Genomic DNA, 21,302 nt, shown 5'->3' on the forward strand with positions numbered 1-21,302 from the left:
AGCAAGCGAAATGAACCAACCACACCAAAAGCCAGTCTTCATCCAAAGAAGGTGATGTTGTGCATATGGTGGGATTGTAAGGGAGTCCGCTATTATGAGCTCCTTCTGGAAAACCAAACAATTAATTCCAACAAGTACTGCTCCCAAGTAGACCAGCTTCAAGCAGCACTCGTCGAAAATCATCCAGAATTAGTCAACAGAAAACGCAAAATCTTCCATCAGGATAACGCAAGACCACATGTTTCTCTGATGACCAGGCAAAAACTGTTACAGCTTGGCTGGGAAATTCTGATTCATTCACCATATTCACCAGACATTGCACCTTTGGATTTCCATTTATTTCAATCTTTACAAAATTCTCTTAATGGAAAAAATTTTAATTCCCTGGAAGACTGTAAAAGGCACCTGGAACAGTTCTTTGCTCAAAAAGATAAAAAGTTTTGGGAAGATGGAATTATGAAGTTGCCTGAAAATGGCAGAGGGAGGGTAGTGGAACAAAAAGGTGAATACATTGTTCAATAAAGTCCTTGGTGAAAATGAAAAAAGAAAAAAATGCCTTGCTGAAACCCTTTGAGGAGTTCAGGGTTTTGGGAGACATGAGCCACCCATTCTCCTTGCATGGCCCTGCAATAAACGTTTCTCTGCTCAAAACTCCCACGTTTTGGTATTGTTTGGCCTCTCTGTGCATCAGGCACGTGAACTTGTGTTTGGTAACAGGACTACACAGTAGTACCTTTTAGCTGCTTGAGTCAGGTATTGGCAGGAGACATGGCTTTTCACAGAAAATGGTAGAGCTTTCAAGCTTTGGCTCAATGGAGGATATGTTTCAGCTCAGTTACCCTTGTGCCAAAAGCAGTGGCTCACAAACCTTCCCACCACTAGAGCCCAGAGGGAAGGGAGAGCTCAGAGAGCAGGAGCCCCAGCCCGACCAAACACAGAGATGGAATTAGAGAACAGAGGGCAGAACAAACCACACAGAGATAATACGCCATGCCAAACACTACTTTATCAAGACATTTCTGCCTTTATCCACACCATTCACACATTTACCTATTTTCTGTGAAAACTAAGATACTGTGAGGGGAGTCCATAGCATATACTGTACTTGATGTTCAATAAATAGTATTACAATCTGAATTTTCCACCTTTGGAGTCTGGATAGAGGTGTCATGCTCTCATTTTCACAGGAAAACCTATAAAATATGCCATCTATTTACTCAACCATATGAAGAATCAAAGGTCAGCTGAGCATACCACATTAGCATAAAGATTCTAATTTATCTTTTCTACAAATGGAAAAATTACTCTTGGAATATCACCAAATACTCCCTTCTTCGGACAGTAGCTTGGACATGAGAACAATGGGTGGCTGAATATATTCTTTTTGAGAATGCATTTGGGCAGAGACTTTTAAATATAAAACCATCTTCAAGACAAAAGTGGATTCTGCATAAAATATTCATTCCACATTCTGAAATGTATTATAAATGCAAAATGGAATATTTTTAAGTAATTGTATTCCAGATATTTCTTTTTATACTCAGATACACTGTTTTTTGAGATCCCATTTAATCAGAAGAAAACTAAAATAAGAATTCTAAAGGTGGAAATGTTGGAGTGTAATTTTTGCTATCATTTAAAATATGCTTTGTTTAGACTCTAAAAATGTAGAAAAATGTAAACTGTACTGTATTTTGCAGTGGGCCAATAATCAAAACAATTTAACTGCAAATATTGTAATTAAAGTAACAACAGATTATCCCATCTAGAAATTGCACTGTCTTCTTTGCAGTGCTGCCTTGCTTATCTCCTTAATAAGAATTCCTATTCATTCACTCTGAAAATGCTGCACTTTAAAAGAATAACAAATAGAGACTATCATTAATGGTTAAAAGAAAATAGGGAAGTTCTGAAGATGCTGCCTGGCTTTGAAGTATAATTGCAAAGACCTTACAAAGAAATAACGTTAGTTTTATGAAGACTACCAGGCAGTTAATTCTTACTCTCTTTTCCCCTCATTTAATTCCATCACTGTTACTTCCTCTAAAACTTATTTGATATAACTTTCAAAAAGTCGCCCTAAGGTAGGATCAAGCACTGAGATTTTCAAGATTATGGATTTGATGACCACCCCAGGAACATGGCATAGAGCCTGGAGAATACTGGCACAGTCAGCGGACTGGAGGCACCGTACTGCCTGCTGGTCTGCCCTTCCAGCCTCAACTGCTTGTGACAGTATGAAACTTCCCTGTTAATGGGACCCGCATTAAATGAAGTTTTCAAACTCTCAAAAATAATATTATGGAACATATTTTCCAGAAACAATTGTTCCGTTTTTTTCTCCAGTTCACCTGAATCAGAAGTAGCACATGTGTCTGGCATAAATGGCGAGCTGCCTAGAGCAATTCCAGGGAATGGTGGGTCAATGGCACTTGGTTGAAGTTAATGCTGTGAATTCCTTCCAGCAGGCAGTTTATCCTCAGGAAATGTCCTGATCCTCTGTCATTTTTTCCTAAATCTTGCAACAGAAGGTCTCTCTTAAAATCTTTGAGCTGTCAATACCTGGATGTCTTCATGTAGTTGCTTGGGAGACATTGACAAATATTTCTCAGATCTAGGAAAATCTCTGGTTTCTCCTCCAGTGTGGCTGGCACCACCAAAGATTCACAGCAAATCTCATCAGTCATATTTGATAACTCCAAAATATATATATGACCAGTCTAATACTGATTTGTTTCTAGTTGTTGTTGTTCTTGGTTTTTGTTTGGGGGGCGTTTTGTTTTGTTTTGTTTTGTTTGCCAAGGTGATTGATCACATAGACATTCCTGTCAACAGTTTTTTATAGCTTTTCTGACTCAGGACACATGGAGCCCTGGGGTGAGACATGCCTTCCCACAGGATAATGTTAGAGAGATTTACGAATTTGTACAACTTCTTTTCTTTTTTTTTCCTCTTTTATTTTTTTTTTGAATTTTTGAATTTTATTTATTTATTTTTATACAGCAGGTTAGTTACCCATTTTATACATATTACTGTATATATGTCAATCTAATAATTAGTGATGTTGAGCAGCTTTTCATGTGCTTCTTCGCCATCTGTATGTCTTCTTTGGAGAGATGTCTATTTAGGTCTTCTGCCCATTTTTGGATTGGGTTGTTTGTTTCTTTAATATTGAGCTGAACGAGCTGTTTATATACTTTGGAGATTAATCCTTTGTCCGTTGATTCATTTGCAAATATTTTCTCCCATTCTGAGGGTTGTCTTTTCGTCTTGTTTGTAGCTTCCTTTGCTATGCAAAAGCTTTTAAGTTTCATTAGGTCCCATTTGTTTATTTTTGCTTTTATTTCCATTTCTCTAGGAGCTGGGTCAAAAAGGATCTTGCTGTGATTTATGTCATAGAGTGTTCTACTTATGTTTTCCTCTAAGAGTTTGAAAGTGTCTGGCCTTATATTTAGGTCTTTAATCCATTTTGAGTTTATTTTTGAGTATGGTGTTAAGAAGTGTTCTAATTTCATTCTTTTACATGTAGCTGTCCAGTTTTCCCAGCACCTCTTCTTGAAGAGACTGTCTTTTCTCCACTGTATATTCTTTCCTCCTTTATCAAATATAAGGAGACCATATGTGCATGGGTTTATCTCTGGACTTTCTATCCTGTTCCATTGATCTATATTTCTGTTTTTGTGCCAGTACCATACTGTCTTGATTACTGTAGCTTTGTAGTATAGTCTGAAGTCAGGGAGCCTGATTCCTCCAGCTCCGTTTTTCTTTCTCAAGACTGCTTTGGCTATTCGGGGTCTTTTGTGTCTCTGTACAAATTTTGAAATTTTTGGTTCTAGTTCTGTGAAAAATGCCAGTGGTAGTTTGATAGGGATTGCATTGAATCTGTAGATTGCTTTGGCTAGTACAGTCATTTTCACAATGTTGATTCTTCCAACCCAAGAACATGGTATATCTCTCCATCTATTTGTATCATCTTTAATTTCTTTCATCAGTGTCTTATAATTTTCTGCCTACAGGTCTTTTGTCTCCTTACATAGGTTTATTCCCAGATATTTTATTCTTTTTGTTGCAGTGGTAAATGGGAGTGTTTTCTAATTTCACTTTCAGATTTTTCATCATCAGTGTATAGGAATGCAAGAGATTTCTGTGCATTAATTTTGTATCCTGTTACTTTACCAAATTCATTGATTAGCTCTACTAGTTTTCTGGTACCATCTTTAGGATTCTCTATGTATAGTATCATGTCATCTGCAACAGTGACAGTTTTACTTCTTCTTTTCCAATTTGTATTTCTTTTACTAATTTTTCTTCTCTGATTGCCGAGCCTAGAACTTCCAAAACTATGTTGAATAATAGTGGTGGGAGTGGGAAACCTTGTCTTGTTCCTGATCTTAGAGGAAATGTTTTCAGTTTTTCACCATTGAGGATGATGTTGGCTGTGGGTTTGTCATATATGGCCTTTATTATGTTGAGGAAAGTTCCCTCTATGCCCACTTTCTGGAGAGTTTTTATCATAAATGGCTGTTGAATTTTGTCAAAAGCTTTTTCTGCATCTATTGAGATGATCATATGGTTTTTATTCTTCAGTTTGTTGATATGGTGTATCACATTGATTGATTTGCGCATATTGAAGAATCCTTGCATCCTTGGGATGCCCACTTGGTCATGGTGTATGATCCTTTTAATGGGTTGTTGGATTCTGTTTGCTAGTATTTTGTTGAGGATTTTTGCATCTATATTCATCAGTGATATTGGTCTATAATTTTCTTTTTTTGTAGTATCTTTGTCTGGTTTTGGTACCAGGGTGATGGTGGCCTCATAGAATGAGTTTGAGAGTGTTCCTTCCTCCACAATTTTTTGGAAGAGTTTGAGAAGGATGGGTGTTAACTCTTCTCTAAATGTTTGATGGAATTCACATGTGAAGCCATCTGGTCCTGGAGTTGTTTGTTGGAATTTTTTTTTTTTTTTGGATCTGTTACTGTTTTTATTTATTTATTTATTTACTTATTTATTTATTTATTTTTGGCTGTGTTGGGTCTTCGTTTCTCTGCGAGGGCTTTCTCTAGTTGCGGCAAGCGGGGGCCACTCTTCATCGCGGTGCACAGGTCTCTCACAGTCACGGCCTCTCTTGCTGCGGGGCACAGGCTCCAGACACGCAGGCTCAGTAGTTGTGGCTCATGGGCCTAGTTGCTCTGCGGTATGTGGGATCTTCCCAGACCAGGGCTCGAACCCGTGCCCCCTGCATTGGCCAGCAGATTCTCAACCACTGCACCACCAGGGAAGCCCTGTTGGAAGATTTTTAATCACAGTTTCAATTTCATTACTTGTGACTGGTCTGTTCATATTTTCTGTTTCTTCCTGGTTCAGTCTTGGAAGGTTATACGTTTCTTAGAATTTGTCCATTTCTTCCAGGTTGTCCATTTTATGGGCATAGAGTTGCTTGTAGTAGTATCAGGATGCTTTGTATTTCTGCAGTGTCCGTTGTAACTTCTCCTTTTTCATTTCTAATTTTATTGATTTGAGTCCTCTCCCTCTTTTTCTTGATGAGTCTGGCTAGTGGTTTATCAATTTCGTTTATCTTCTCAAAGAACCAGCTTTTAGTTTTATTGATCTTTGCTATTGTTTTCTTGGTTTCTATTTCATTTATTTCTGCTCTGATCTTTATGATTTCTTTCCTTCTGCTAACTTTGGGTTTTCTTTGTTCTTCTTTCTCTAGTTCCTTTAGGTGTAAGGTTAGATTATTTGAGATTTTTCTTGTTTCTTGAGGTAGGTTTGTATAGCTATAAACTTCCCTCTTAGAACTGCTTTTGCTGTATCCCAAAGGTTTTGGATTGTTGTGTTTTCATTGTCATTTGTCTCTAGGTATTTTTTGATTTCCTCTTTGATTTCCTCAGGGATCTCTTGGTTATTTAGTAATGTAGTGTTTAGCCTCCATGTGTTTGTGTTTTTTACGTTTTTTCCCCTGTAATTCATTTCTAATCTCACAGTGTTGTGGTCAGAAAAGATGTTTGATATGATTTCAATTTTCTTAAATTTACTGAGGCTTGATTTGTGACCCAAGATGTGATCAGCCCTGGAGAATGTTCTGTGCGCACTTGAGAAGAAAGTGTAATCTGCTGTTTTGGGATGGAATGTCCTGTAAATATCAATTAAATCTCTCTGGTCTATGTGTCATTTAAAGCTTCTGTTTCTTTATTTATTTTCATTTTGGATGATCTGCCCATTGGTGTAAGTGAGGTGTTAAAGTCCCCCACCATCATTGTGTTACTGTCGATTTCCTCTTTTATAGCTGGTAGCAGTTGCCTTATGTATTGAGGTGCTCCTATGTTGGATGCATATATATTTATAATTGTTATATCTTCTTCTTGGATTGATCCCTTGATCATTATGCAGTGTCCTTCCTTGTCTCTTGTAACGTTCTTTATTTTAAAGTCTATTTTATCTGATATGAGTATTGCTACCCCAGCTTTCTTTTGATTTCCATTTGCATGGAATATCTTTTTCCATCCCTTCACTTTCAGTCTGTATGTGTCCCTAGGTCTGAAGTGGGTCTCTTGTAGACAGCATATATATGGGTCTTGGTTTTGTATCCATTCAGCAAGCCTGTGTCGTTTGGTTGGAGCATTTAATCCATTCACGTTTAAGGTAATTATTGATATGTATGTTCCTATGACCATTTTCTTAATTGTTTTGGGTTTGTTTTTGTAGGTCCTTTTCTTCTCTTGTGTGTCCCACTTAGAGAAGTTCCTTTAGCATTTGTTGTAGAGCTGGTTTGGTGGTGCTGAATTCTCTTAGCTTTTGCTTGTCTGTAAAGCTTTTGATTTCTCCATCGAATCTGAATGAGATACTTGCTGGGTGGAGTAATCTTGGTTGTAGTTTCTTCCCTTTCATCACTTTAAGTATATCATGCCACTCCCTTCTGGCTTGTAGAGTTTCTGCTGAGAAATCAGCTGTTAACCTTATGGGACTTCCCTTGTATGTAATTTGTCATTTTTCCGTTGCTGCTTTCAATAATTTTTCTTGTCTTTAATTTTTGCCAATTTGATTACTATGTGTCTCGACATGTTTTCCTTGGGTTTATCCTGTATGGGACTCGCTGCACTTCCTGGACTTGGGTGGCTAGTTCCTTTCCCATGTTAGGGAAGTTTTTGACTATAATCTCTTCGAATATTTTCTCGGGTCCTTTCTCTCTCTCTTCTCCTTCTGGGACCCCTATAATGCGAATGTTGTTGCATTTAATTTTGTCCCAGAGGTCTTTTATGCTGTCTTCATTTCTTTTCATTCTTTTTTCTTTATTCTATTCTGCAGCAGTGAATTCCACCATTCTGTCTTCCAGGTCACTTATCCGTTCTTCTGCCTCAGTTATTCTGCTATTGATTCCTTCTAGTGTAGTTTTCATTTCAGTTATTGTATTGTTCATCTCTGTGTGTTTGTTCTTTAATTCTTCTAGGTCTTTGTTAAACATTTCATGCATCTTCTCGATCTTTGCCTCCATTGTTTTTCTGAGGTCCTGGATCATCTTCACTATCATTGTTCTGAATTCTTTTTCTGGAAGGTTGCCTATCTCCACTTCATTTAGTTGTTTTTCTGGGGTTTTATCTTGTTCCTTCATCTGGTACATAGCCCTCTGCCTTTTCATCTTGTCTATCTTTCTGTGAATGTGGTTTTTGTTCCACAAGCTGCAGGATTGTAGTTCTTATTGCTTCTGCTGTCTGCCCTCTCTGCTCTGTACCACCTCTAATGACTGACTTACAGTAAACCATTTGGAGGGAATTCATGATCCTTAAAAAAAAAGATGAAGGAAAATATCAGAAAGAGCAAGTTAAGACTTTTCTAAGATGCCTGAAAACAAATCAAACGTTCCTTTACATCAGAAAACTTGACAGCTGCTACTCTGTAATTTAAAAAATATTTACTATAAACAGCGTAGACTTCTTTTTCCTTTGAGGCACTTTGTGTTTTTGGTAAAAGTCACTAGCACTCAATAGCAGGTTCTCTTACTAATGTGGCTTAGATGCTGGTGGGTTAGGGTTTGTGAATGTTAAGAAGATGGACTTCCAGGAAACCAAAAAATAGTTTAGAAAAATATGACCATAACACAATCCCTGGAGCTCATTCCATTAAGAAATCCGTTTGAAGCACTCCCTCACTACTATTTCGTATGCAGACTTCACTAACTTATTCTCATTGGATTAGATCTGTCTTGCCTGATACAATTCCATTTTGCCCAGATCTAGAAAATAAACCATGGCCATGTTTCATATAAATCTCTTAATTTTTATCTCTATGCACATTTATTTGCATGTCAAATAGGCCTGTGCTATTTCCTTTGTTTTCTAAATGCTTACTCATCCCGATTCTTACCTTTGCCACAGAGGGAAGCAACAGATAGCCTCCCTAACACTCTTCTAAACCCATGCAAGGAAGCACAGCTTTCCCTGAGGAGCAAGGTAGCCCACAGGATTAGCAGGAAAAAGATTTTCTCCTAAAGCATGCTCAGAAGAGCCTGAACGTGAAGCCCAGCAACATACTCACTTTCATGGAATGCACCCTGGTGAGAATTCCCAAGCACATTGTCCAGCCCTTCTGTGTAACAGGACTGGCTACCAGGAGAGGAAGCCTGGGCAGAGCTGTCAGTGAATGGCCAGGAATCTTCCTTGAGTCCCAGAATAAACCCCGTGTTGATGAGCTACTTTGGTCTTGGGCCAGCTTCCCGTGCCACTGCACGTGCTGGGGCTGACGGTCACATGGGGGAGAGGGCTCTTCTATTCACTGAGTGCATTTTTGGAGACACTGTAGCCCAGAGGTGACATGTCAAAATACCTTCCTAAAATAAATGGTGCTCCTGCCAAGGATAAATGCGTACAAAACTAAGGCTGCAGCGTTGGGGCTCTAGATAGCTGGTGGAAGCATCTGCTTGCATCTCAAAGAGAAATAGCAATCCTGCAGGGTGTGAACGTTCCAGTGAGTCAACCTATATCAGGCGCATACAAGTTAATTATAGTTATCAGAGATTATTCCATATTAGCACGGCAGCAAACCTGTTAGCCTGGTCTTTAGCTCTTCTATTAACTGGGAAAGTGGTCCCTTTGTGTATTAGGGTGAGATGAGCACAGTGAAGCTTGCCAAAAGATTTTAAAGAAAAAAAGCCAGTGCATAAAGCTGGTTGATTTTTGATATCTGCTGCCTAAGACTTCAACAAAGCCTGGGCTAAGAAGAAAAGATTATGTTCAAAGTTGCAATTTGGAAACCTGAAGAAGAGACATGTCCTACAATTTAAAAGAATCCATGGAAACCTTTTCACCCAAGTATCACACCAAAGCAATCAGAGACTGAGAGGCAAGGCTGGAATCTTAATTCATTGCAAATATTGCCATCATGATTTTAAAATAAGGATAGAAACCATACGTAAGTGTGCTAAAGTATAAGCGCATTCAAGTCAAGTCACTGCCTCTGACAGTGACACAAAGGAAAGTTTGTAGAGGTCAAAAGTCACTTTCATGAAAAAATAATCATGGTTGGAAGGATGCCTAGGGGTCAGCTAGTGCAGCCTCTCATCTTCCACCCTTCACCTCTGACCTTTCTTTGTAAATGTGGAAGCTGAGGCATAAAAAACAAGGGGCAGAGGGGAACTTCCCTGGTGGGGTAGTGGTTAAGAATCCGTCTGCCAATGCAGGGGACATGGGTTCGATCCCTGGTCCGGGAAGATCCCATATGCCGCAGAGCAACTAAGCCCGTGAGCCACAACTACTGAGCCCATGTTCTGCAACTGCTGAAGCCCATGCGCCTAGAGCCTGTGCTCCACAAGAGAAACCACCACAATGAGAAGCCCGCACACCACAATGAAGAGTAACCCCTGCTGGCCACAACTAGAGAAAGCCAGCCTGCAGCAATGAAGACCCAATGCAGCCAAAAATAAATAAATAAATAAATAAATTTATGGGGGGAAAAAAAAAAGACAAGGGTATTTGCCCACTGTCACACAGCTAGTTGGTGCCAAAGCAAGAACCAGAGCCCAGGTTAATGACCCCTGGTTTACTACTCTTTCCAACCTCCACACATTAGAGATACCACCTATATATTCCTAGCTTTCTCAAAAAGTCCTACTAATGAAACTATGCTGTAAAATAGTACACAAACCTAGTTTTAACCCTTTTTTGACAATGAGCAGTTTTAAGTGCATGTCATATGAATAGCTACTTATACACAATTAGCCTGGATAGAAAAGAAAACGGAACACTGATGATAAAATATTTTTTCATACCAAAGTCCAAGATTAAGGTAAAGCTAAAAACCACTCTTGGAATCCATAAGATCCAATCATCTTTCCAGATTTAAGTTTGAAAAGATAATAGGAACTTCAAAATGTGTGACCAGTTGGCAGATGTTGAAATCACACTGGTAGGGACCTGAAAATTTAGGGTTGGTGGATAGGGAATGAGCCCTAGTTTTCTCCCAAACCCAATCCAGCTCAACCCCAAATCACAGGGAATGAAGCCATATCCCACTAATCCCAACCCAAATCAACCCAGAGGGTGAAGGGAATGGGGCCAGGTCATCCCCCCCATGTAATCCCATCCAAGCCACAGAACAGCCCAAGCAGAACAGGTCAAAAACTCTAAAAGTACTAGATTTGCCAAGTCTCAGATTTTAATTAATATTGAAAAGCAAATAAACGACATGGAACCATAAACTGGGTATTCACTGCCATCCGATGCCATCATTGCTGTTATACAGAGACATATAATAAGACTGAGGCTATTGTTGTGGTGCCGGTTGATTCAATATGAACTAGCAGAAAAGACCACACTAGGAAAAACATTGACGTTTACTTTGGTTCTCCATCCACCTTCCATTCCAAGGAGCCTCGTGCCTTCCTGGGGAAATCACAACCCTGGGAGTCTCCACCTTCCTCTCCGGCCCAGTTTTTCAGAGTCCTTGCTACAACTTCACTCCCTGAGCCTCCACAGCCTCCGAACCGGCAGGCAGCCTCCTCCCACCACAATAGCTCCTCTGTGCCCTGCTTTCAGCAATCCCTTCCCTGTGGAAAGATGGTGACAGACAAAGCCACACTGGCTTGTTAATGACTGAAGGTGATTTAATGCTGGATTGACAGCATTCATTCTAAAGATAGAAAAAAGTGGCCAAATCTCCTGTGACATGCCCAGGTACTTGCCAATAACCGTCACCTGTCATAAGTCAGCATAGGAGAGGAAAAGCATGATGGCTCTGTAGCAAATGCCCCAAAAAGTGAGAGGAGGAGGTCATAGGCATCAGGAGCCAGGCCAGATGAAAAAGAGCTATGGTGGGCTTGGGGGCAGGTTGATTCTTTTGAGCTTTCCTGTGTGTAAGTGTGTCCAAGGCCCTTGCACAGACCTTAGCTCCTTTCTTCAGGGAAGCAGAGGGGAGAGACTCAAGATTCAGGATCAGACCTTGTAAATGTGAATCTGGTTCTACCGCTTACCAGTTGAGTGACCCTGGCCAAGTTGCTTAACCTCTCTAAACCCCAACTTCGTCACCTGTATCTCAAAGGATCGTTCCGAGGATCACGAGTTAATAAGAATAAGGTGTTTTGCACAGTGCCTTGCACAGAGTTGATGCTCAACAGTGTTAAATCGTTACTATTATATGGTTTTTTTAATAATAAAGTTATTCTTTTTTAAAAATTTTTATTTATTTATTTATTTATTTTTTGGCTGTGTTGGGTCTTCGTTTCTGTGCGAGGGCTTTCTCTAGTTGTGGCGAGCGGGGGCCACTCTTCATTGCGGTGCGCGGGCCTCTCACTGTCGCGGCCTCTCTTGTTGCAGAGCACGGGCTCCAGATGCGCAGGCTCAGTAGTTGTGGCTCACGCGCCCAGCTGCTCCGCGGCATGTGAGATCCTCCCAGACCAGGGCTCGAACCCGTGTCCCCTGCATTGGCAGGCAGATCCTCAACCACTGAGCCACCAGGGAAGCCCTATATGTTTTTAATATTAACCATCCTCATCGTCATAACAAGCCTGTGCACTTTTTACTTCATCATGATTTTTCTGCAGTCAGCAGCAGCAGCCTCGCGTCGCTAAGAAGGGAAACAGTGCCGTGCCAAACAGGGCAGGCTTTGCCATCACACAGAGCTACATTTAATTGTCCAGCCTGCCACTTATTAGCTGTGTGACCTGAACAAGACATCTAACATGTCTGGCCTTCCTCAGCTTCTTCATCTGAAAGTGGGAGTAATAACATCTATCTCCTAGGCTTCCTGCCAAGATTAAATACAATAGAGCCCATAAAATGTTTAACACACAGTCTGATGCACAGGAAATGCTCACTAAGTAATAGCTGTCATTATCATCATCATCATCATTCCATCTTGGGCCTGTGTGCTTCAAATGCCTCATCAATCTGCCCCGTTGCAGTCATGACCCAAAGACCTTCATCCATCAATTCTTAGCTCAAATGCCACCTCACCCTTTAAAGTCAATCTCTCCACACATTACTTTGTTTATTTACTTCCTTGCAATTGCCACAATCTGTAATTAACTTGGTGGTTTGGGTTTACTTGTTTATTTTCCTTTTCCCCTTACTGAAATGTAAACTCTAGAAGAGGGGAGGGCTCTTTATCTGTCTTGTTCATAATAGGACACAGTCTGGCTAGTAGAAGATACTCATAAAACATATGAGGAATCAAAAAGGGAAATGAAGAGAAAATGCTGGTGAAGGGACTATTTCCAGGTTCCTTCAGTTATACGATCCACAGGGGCAGAGACTTTCTATCTAACTCCCCATCGTATACCCATACCCAGCAGAGTAAGCTCATGACTGTTTGTTAAATGAATGCATGTACAAATTCTACTCTTAGGCCCAGCCTGCTGGTCCTTGTGGCCCTCAAAGACTTATCCAGAGGGTATCTGAAGAGATTCAGTGGGAAGCGGTCCAGGCCAGTCATCAAATATCTGCCTCGTGCCTATGAGGCTGTGGTTCTCAAAGTTTGGTATGCACAAGCATCACCTGTGGAGATTGTTAAAATCCAGATTCTTGGTCCTCACTACAGCCAGTACTGGATTAGTAAAATGGGTAGGGCCTTAGAATCTACATTTTTAGCTAGACTTTCTAGATGTTCCTGACATAGGATATTGAGGACCACACTTTGAGAAATTCTCATTAAAGTATCCACCTCGAGAGAAAATGGTTAAGAGCTAGTCTCTTCCATAAACTTGTGGTTGCCAAGGGGGGGTGGGGGGGAGGGAAGGATTGGGAGTTTGGGACTAGCAGATGTAAACTATCATATACAGAATGGATAAACAACAAGGTCCTACTATATAGCACAGGGAGCTATATTCAATATCCTGTAACAAACCATAATGGAAAAGAATATGAAAAAGAATATATATACACACATATCTGAGTCATTTAGCTGTACATCAGAAATTAACAGAGCATTGTAAATAAACTATACTTCAATAAAATTTTTTAAAAAAGACTTAGTGTCTTCCCACAAGGTGAGATATGACAATCTGGTTGAGGAGATAGGACAGTAAATCCTGAGGGGTCCAGATCAAGATGGCAAAGGAGGAAAATCCTGAGCTCACCTCCTTCCATGGGCACAGCAAAACTACAAGTAAATATAGAACAATTATCTCTGAGGAAGACTAGCAGAACAGATTTTCTACAACTAAGGATATAAAGAAAAGGTCACATCAAGATAGGTAGGAAGGTCAAAGATACAACCTAGTCAGAACCAATACCCCTGGTGCAGTAACCCACAAGTGGGAGGGATATCATAACCATGCAGACCCCCACCCTGCTCAGAAGTGAGGGGTCTGAGCCCCACATCAAAATCCCCAGTCTGGGGGACCTGCACCAGGAAGACAAGCCCCCATGACGTCTGCCTTTGATAGCCAGTAAGGCTTACATCCAGGAGAGCCAGAGGGCTGTGGGAAACTGAGACTCTGCTCTTGAAGGGTTTGTGCACAAACTCACTCATTCCAAGTCCCAGCACAGAGGCAGCAGTTTGAAAACTGCCTGGATCATACAAGAATGAAATTTATTAACTAATTTTAGGACATGTGCCAGAGGGCAGGGATCTGGTGGAACTTTCTCTGGGAACAAAAGCACTGGAGGGTGCCATTTATTTTACTCTCCTTTCACCTAGCTGGCCCATCAGTCTCCATCATTTCTGTCACTCTCCATCAACCTAGCTAATGCTGTGTGGCCGAACCTGGCATTTCCTGGGGATCACCTCCCACAACCCACTTGCCCTTGCTGGCCCCAGCAAAGTAGTTCCTGCCCCACCCCACCTGGCAGGCTGTGTCAACCTGGTAGTGCCTGGCAGGCACTGGGGCCCCTCTAAAGAGGCTCCCATTCCAGGGAGTCAGCCCTACACTCCAACCTGCCTACAATAGTTGCAGCCAGGACTCACAGCCAGGCATACTGAAGACAAACCCCACACATCAGCTTGCCTGCAGCAGTCATAGCCAGACCTCTCAGCCAGCTGGCCTGGGGCAAACCATGCCCTGAAGTGCACCTGCAACAAAGAAACCCAACCAAAACAGAGGGTGCACAGAGCCCACATAGAGAATACCCCCCTGGAACACCTGGAGGATTGCTCCACTGGGCCCTACAGAACACCTTCTATATAAGGCCACTCTTTCAAGACTGGGAGATACAGCTCATGTACCTAATACATAGAAACAAACACAGAGAGTTGGACAAATGAGGAGGAAAGGAAATACTTTCCAAATGAACAAACAAGAAAAAACCTCAGAAAAAGAACTTAAAAAAAAAAAAAAAGATAAATAGTTCAAAGGAAGAGTCATAAAGATGCTAACCAAACTAGGGAGAAGAATGGATGAATTCAGTAAAGACCTTCAACAAAGAGATAGAAAATATAAAAAAAGAACCAATCATAACTGAAGAATACAAAAACTGAAATGAAAAGTATACTAAAGGGAATCAACAACAGATTAAAGGATGCAGAAGAACAGATCAGCAATCTGGAACACAAGGTAGTAGAAATCACCCAATCAGAGCAGAAAAAAAAAAAAATTTAAAAAGAGGATAGTTTAAAGGACCTCTGAAACAACATCAAGAATTCTAACATTTGCGTTATAGAGGACCCAGAAGGAGAATAGAGATAGAAAGGGGCAGAGAATTTATTTGAAGAAATAATAGCTGAAAACATCTTTAACCTAGCAAAGGAAACAGACATTTGGTCCAGGAAGCACAGAGACTCCCAAACAAGATGAACCCAAAGAAACTTACACCAAGGCACATTATAACTAAAACATCAAAATTTAAAATAATCTTAAAAGAAGCAAGCAAAAACAACTAGTTACATACAAAGGAACCACCCTAAGACTATCAACTGCTTTTTCAGCAGAAACTTTACAGGCCAGAAGGGACTGGCATGATATACTCAAAATACTAAAAGTACAACCAAGAATACCCACCCAACAAGGTTATCATTCAGAATTGAAGGAGAGATAAAAAGTTTCCCAGACAAACAAAAGCTAAAGGAGTCATCACCACTAAACCACCTTTAGAAGAAACTTAAAGGACTTCTTTAAATGGAAAAGAAAAGGTCACTACTAGAAATAAGAAAATTATGAAAGAAAAAAATCTCACTGGTAAAGGCAAACATATGATAAAGGTAGTTGATCAAGTACTTATAAAGTTAGTATAAAAAAACAAAAGTAGTAAAATTATCTATATGTACAATAAGTAGTTAAAGAATACCCAGAATTAAAAGATGTAAAATATGATGTAAAAAACACATGGAGGTGGGAGTTAAATGTAGGGCTTTTAGAATGCATTTGGACTTAAGACATCATCTACTTAAAATAGACACTTATATACATAAGTTGTTGTATATGAACCTCATAGTAACCAAACACCTATAATGTATATATAAAAAATAAAGAGAAGGTAATCCAAACATAACACTAAAAATAGTCATCAAATCACAAGTGTAAAGAACAAGAGAAGAAGAAGGGAACAGAAAAGAACTACAAAAACAACTAGAAAACAATTAACAAAATGGCAATAAGCACACATCTATCAATAGTTATTTTAAATGTAATAAAATAAATGTTCCAATCAAAAGGCTTAAAGTGGCTGACTGGATAGAAAAAATGAGACCCACCTACATGCTGCCTACAAGAGACTCACTTCACATCTAAAGACACACACAGACTGAAAGTGAGGGAATGGAAAAAGGTATTCCATACAAATGGAAAAAAAGAAAAAAGAAAAAAGAAAGCTGGGGTAGCAACACTTATATCTGACAAAACAAACTTTAAAACAAAGACAAACTAGGACATGACATAAAGATAAAGGGATCAATCCAGCAATAGAATATAACACTTGTAAATATCTATGCACCCAACAAAGAAGCACCTAAATTCATGAAGCAAATATTAACAGACATAAAGGGAAAAATTGACAGTAATACAATAATAATAGGGAACTTTAACATCCCACTAACATCAATGGCTAGATCATCCAGACTGAAAATCAATAAGGAAACATTGGCATTAGATGACACATTAGACCAGATAAAATTAGTAGATTTATACAGAATATTCCATCCCAAAACAGCAGAATACACATTCTTTTCAAGTGTACATGGAACATTCTCCAGGACAGATCACATGTTAGACCACATAACAAGTCTCAATAAAATTGAGAAGATTGAAATCATATCAAGTATCCTTTCCAATCACATTGTTATAAAACTAGAAATCAACAACAAGAAGAAAACTGGAAAAAAATACAAACACATGGAGGCTAAGCAAAATGTTTCTAAATAACTAGTGAGTCAGTGAAGAAATCAAAGAAGAAATTTAAAAATACCTGGAGACAAATCAAAATAGAAACACAATATTCTAAAATCTATGGACATAGCAAGAACAGTTTTAAGAGGAAAGTTTATAGCCACACAGGCCTACCTCAGGAAACAAGAAAAATCTCAAATAAATAATCTAACCTTACACCTAAAGGAACCAGAAAAAGAACAAAGCCCAAAGTTAGTAGAAGGAAGAAAATAAAGATAAGATCAGAAATTAATGAAACAGAGACTAAAAAGCAATAGAAAAGATTAATGAAACTAAAAGCTACTTCTTTGAATAGATAAACAAAACTGATAAATCTTTAACCAGATTCGGGGGTGGGGGGGGCAGGGGGCTAGGAGAGGCCAAAGAAATAAAATCAGAAATAAAAGAGAACTTATAAATGACACCACAGAAATACAAAGGATCATAAGACATTACTATGAACAAGTATACACCAAAAAATAAAACAAACTAGAAGAAATGAATAAATTCCTAGAAACATACAATCTTCCAAGGCTAAATCAGGAAGAAATGGAAAAACTGAACAAGCGAATCACTAGTAATGAAATTGAATCAGTAATTTTTAAAAAAGCTCCCAACAAACAAAAATCCAGGACCAGACAGCTTCACAGGTAAATTTTATAAAACATTTAAGGAAGTGTTAACACCTATTCCTCTCAAACTATTCCAAAAAATTGAAGAAGGAACATGTCCAAACTTGTTTGATGAAGGCAGCATTACCCTTATACCAAAACCAGATAAACACCCTACAAAAAAGAAAACTACAAGCCAATATTCCTGATGAACATAGATGTAAAATTCCTCAACACAATATTAGCAAACTGGATTCAAAAATACATTAAAACAGTCATACACCATGATTAAGTGGGATTTACCTTGGGATTACCCCAGGAATGCAAAGATGATTCAATATCTACAATCAGTCAATGTGATACACCACCTTAACAAAACAAAGGATAAAGATCATATGATCATCTCAATAGATGCAGGAAAAACATTTGACAAAATTCAACATCCATTTATGATAAAAACTCTCAACAAAGTGAGTATAAAGGGAAAATGCCTCAACATAATGAAGGCCACGTGTGACAAACCCACAGTTAACATAATACTCAATATTGAAAAGATGAAAGCTTTTCCCCTGAGATCAGAAGACAGGGATGTCTGCTCTTGCCTCTTTTATTCAACATAGTATTGGAAGCCTTAGCCACAACAATCAATCAAGAAAAAGTTATAAAATTCATCCAAATTTGAAAAGAAGAAGCAAAACTCACTATTTCCAGATGACATGATACTATTATAGAAAACCCTGAAGACTCACCAAAAAACTACTAGAACTAATAAATGAATTCAATTAAGTTGCAGGATACAAAATCAATATACAGAAATCGTTTGTGTTTCTATACACTAATAATGAACTATCAGAAAGAGAAATTAAGAAAATAATCTCTTTTACAATGGCATCAAAAAGAAAAAAATACCTAGGAAGGAGGTTAACCAAGAAGGTGAAAGACCCATACTCTGGGTCTTTTTGAAGAAATTGAAGATGACACAAATAAATGAAAAGATATACTGTTCTCATGGATTGGAAGGATTATGATTGTTAAAACGTCCATGCTACCCAAAGCAATCTACAGATTCAATGAAATCACTATCAAAATACCAATGGCATTTTTCACAGAACTGGAACAAATAATCCTAAAAGTTGTGTGGAAACATAAAAGACCCTGAATAGCCAAATCAATCTTAAAAAAGAAGAACAAAGCTGGAGGTATCATAATCCTTGATTTCAAACTATACTACAAACTATAGTACTCAAAACTGTCTGGTACTGGCACAAAAACAGACACATAGATCAATGGAACATAATAGAGAACACAGAGATAAACCCACATTTATATGGCCAATTAATTTATGACAAAGGATCCATGAATATACAGTGGGGATAAGACAGTCTCTTCAATAAATGATTTTGGGAAAACTGGACAGCTATGTTTAAAAGAATAAGACTGGATGATTTTTCACCACATAGAAAAATAAACTTAAAATGGAATAAAGGGCTTCCCTGGTGGCGCAGTGGTTGGGAGTCTGCCTGCCAATGCAGGGGACGCGGGTTCGAGCCCTGGTCTGGGAGGATCCCACATGCCGCGGAGCAACTCGGCCCATGAACCACAATTACTGAGCCTGCGCGTCTGGAGCCTGTGCTCGGCAACGAGAGGCCGCGATAGTGAGAGGCCCACACACCGCGATGAAGAGTGGCCCCCGCTTGCCACAACTAGAGAAAGCCCTCGCACAGAAACGAAGACCCAACAAAGCCATACATACATACATAAAAAGAATGTAAGCAGACAAGAATAGCATTAAAAAAATAAATGGAATAAAAATTTAAATGTAACACCTGAAATCATAAAACTCCTATAAGAAAACATAGACAGTACACTCTTTGATATTAGTTTTAGCAATATTTTTTGGATCTGTCTCCTCAGGCAAGGGCAACAAAAGCAAAAATAAACAAATGGGACTACATCAGACTAGAAGGCTTTTGCATAGCGAAGGAAACCATCAACAAAATGAAAATGTCACCTACTGAATGGGAAGGATATTGCAAATGATATAGCCAATATGGTTAAAGTGAGCACAGGAACTCTTGAGCACTTTGGGAGTGCATTGAATGGGGAAGCCTAAGTGTGCCTGGGGCTATAGTTCACCTTTGAGCTTGATATGAAGAGAGGAAAAGTTGGTGCCAGAAAAGTAGAACTAAAGAAGTTTTCCCTGTGTACCCATTTGACCGAGCAGTGCGTTACCAATACTGTTGATATCCTCAACATCTCAGAAAAAAATGTGTCCTGATTTCAAAAGTCTGACCTCTTCTCATGGCCTGACCCACCCCACAGAGGCACTGCTAAAAGAAGTTTCTGGAGAAATGAATTGATTTTTGAAGTGTTTCTTTAAAAACAAATGTGACAGAGCAAAACAACTTCAAAAATTCCATATCTATTTTTTTAGCTTGTTTTCAAGAGCTGCATGAATGTGGGAGAAATGAAATCAGGATGGATACTTATGAATTACATAAAAAGAAGACAGATTTGAGGGGGAGAAGTTAACAAGTTTTTACTTCATTAGAAGAAAAACTGTCAATTCAATTAGTATTTATTTCATTTCTGCTCAAGGAAGGGCACTTTTCTATGCAACAGAATAATGAAGAAGTTTTTATTTAAAAAATTAAATAAATTCAAGCTAATTAGCAATCATGTTCACCTCCTTCTAAAACTGTATCATACTATGGCACAAAATATATTACAAAATATGTTATATTCCACAACTGGAAAGTCCCTTATCAGCTCCAAGGATTATGTTAACACCCAACCTCAACATTTTTACTTAGGGGAAAAATTCATTCTAAAAATCATATTCAAAAATTATTCTCTGTGTTTAACCATTTTTCCTCATTTTGCACACTCACTTAAAATTAGAGCCACGGGCTTCCCTGGTGGTGCAGTGGTTGAGAATCTGCCTGCCAATGCAGGGGACACGGGTTCGAGCCCTGGTCTGGGAAGATCTCACATGCCGCGGAGCAACTAGGCCCGTGAGCCACAACTACTGAGCCTGCGCGTCTGGAGCTTGTGCTCCGCAACAAGGGAGGCTGCGACAGTGAGAGGCCCACGCACAGCGATGAAGAGTGGCCCCCACTTGCCGCAACTAGAGAAAGCCCTCGCACAGAAACGAAGACCCAACACAGCCAAAAATTAATTAATTAATTAATTAAAAAAAAAATTAGAGCCACGACAGGACAGGAATAAAGATGCAGACATAGAGAATGGACTTAAGGATATGGGGAAGGAGAAGGGTAAACTGGGACGAAGTGAGAGAGTGGCATGGACATATATACACTACCAAACGTAAAATAGATAGCTAGTGGGAAGCAGCCGCATAGCACAGGGAGATCAGCTCGGTGGTTTGTGACCACCTAGAGAGGTGGGATAGGGATGGTGGGAGGGAGACGCAAGAGGGAGGGGATATGGGGATATATGTATACATATAGCTGACTCACTTTGTTATACAACAGAAACTAACACACCATTGTAAAGCAATTATACTCCAATAAAGATGTTAAAAAAAATAAAATTAGAGCCACGAACTATTTTGCAATAGCCAAGACATGGAAGCAACCTAAATGTCCATCAACAGATGAATGGATGAAGAAGATGTGGTATATTTATACAATGAAACATGACTCAGCCATAAAAAGAATAAAATAATGACATTTGCAGCAACATAGTTGGACCTAGAGATTATCATACTAAGTGAAGTAAGTCAGACAGAGAAAGACAAATATCATATGATATCGCTTATATGTGGAATCTTAAAAAAAATGATACAGGGCTTCCCTGGTGGCGCAGTGGTTGAGAGTCTGCCTGCCAATGCAGGGGACACGGGTTCGAGCCCTGGTCTGGGAAGATCCCACGTGCCGCGG

The 21,302-nt window shown here is 39.3% G+C and overlaps 1 pseudogene across 1 annotated transcript in view; it reads right to left on the reverse strand.

The window, feature by feature from the left end:
- Positions 1–21,302, reverse strand: part of LOC309641915 (cytochrome c oxidase assembly factor 8 pseudogene) — a 1,056,438-nt pseudogene that overhangs the window by 610,580 nt on the left and 424,556 nt on the right. The window lies entirely within an intron of this gene.

This window comes from Balaenoptera physalus, assembly GCF_965194825.1.
Source record: "Balaenoptera physalus genome assembly, chromosome: 13".
Lineage (NCBI taxonomy): Eukaryota > Metazoa > Chordata > Mammalia > Artiodactyla > Balaenopteridae > Balaenoptera > Balaenoptera physalus.